The 744-nt window shown below is 38.0% G+C and overlaps 1 protein-coding gene across 1 annotated transcript in view; it reads right to left on the bottom strand.

Annotated features, from left to right (window-relative positions):
- ASXL2 (additional sex combs like transcriptional regulator 2) overlaps window positions 1-744 on the bottom strand; it is an 80,839-nt gene that overhangs the window by 20,983 nt on the left and 59,112 nt on the right. The gene's annotated exons all lie outside the window — the stretch shown is intronic.

Raw genomic sequence — 744 nt, 5'->3', positions numbered from 1 at the left:
CCTGAAATTTATTTTTAAGTTTTAAAAGTTTTATTTATTCATACATACTGGGGTATAGGTCAGAGATGCAGAGGATGGGAGGATTCATCAGAGACAGAGTGGGGAGCAAAACAGGTAAATGGAGTGAAATAACTGCTGAGGGGAGCAGCGGGAGAGACAGGACAGGTCTGCTGTGCCTCGTGGGTCAGCTCCCTGGCTCCCAGGGATTGAACCTGTGGTGCACTATGGCTGGCACTACCTTGATGGCACTGTGCCTTTAATTCCTGGGTCACCAGGGAGGCCCCCTAAATTTATTTTAAATACAAGGCCTAAAGTGATCCTTAAGAATGGGTGGGTTTTGTATATTACTCCTTTAGATAAATGAGAAATAATTAGCATTTTATTAACTTAAAAATTGCCAGAAAGCCAAGAACTTCTCATTCCTGTTGTAGCAAAGAATTAGATGTTTTCAGTCATTTCTGAACACAGAATCATAAGTCCTTCAACAAGAACAGTCCCATTTGCTTCAACTTTATCTAGAAGTAAAACTTTCGCTTATGTATGGAGTTTAGTGGTGCGGACAAAATTTTGAACAAAAATATAAGTAACTACTTGAGTCTGATCTTGTAAAAAAAGCAGTAAATTTTGGTATAATGACCAACTCTCGGGAATTTACAGCAAAACAGTAATCAAAAGGCAGGCAGATTAGAAAATACAAGTTCTAAGAAAATGCGGTTCTTTCTAGTTATTTCAGAATTTTTTTTT

This window comes from Condylura cristata, unplaced genomic scaffold, assembly GCF_000260355.1.
Source record: "Condylura cristata isolate star-nosed mole 26May11 unplaced genomic scaffold, ConCri1.0 scaffold00020, whole genome shotgun sequence".
Classification (NCBI taxonomy): Eukaryota; Metazoa; Chordata; class Mammalia; order Eulipotyphla; family Talpidae; genus Condylura; species Condylura cristata.
The sequence above is the reverse complement of the archived record's forward strand: the minus strand, read 5'-3'. Positions and strand labels throughout refer to the sequence as shown.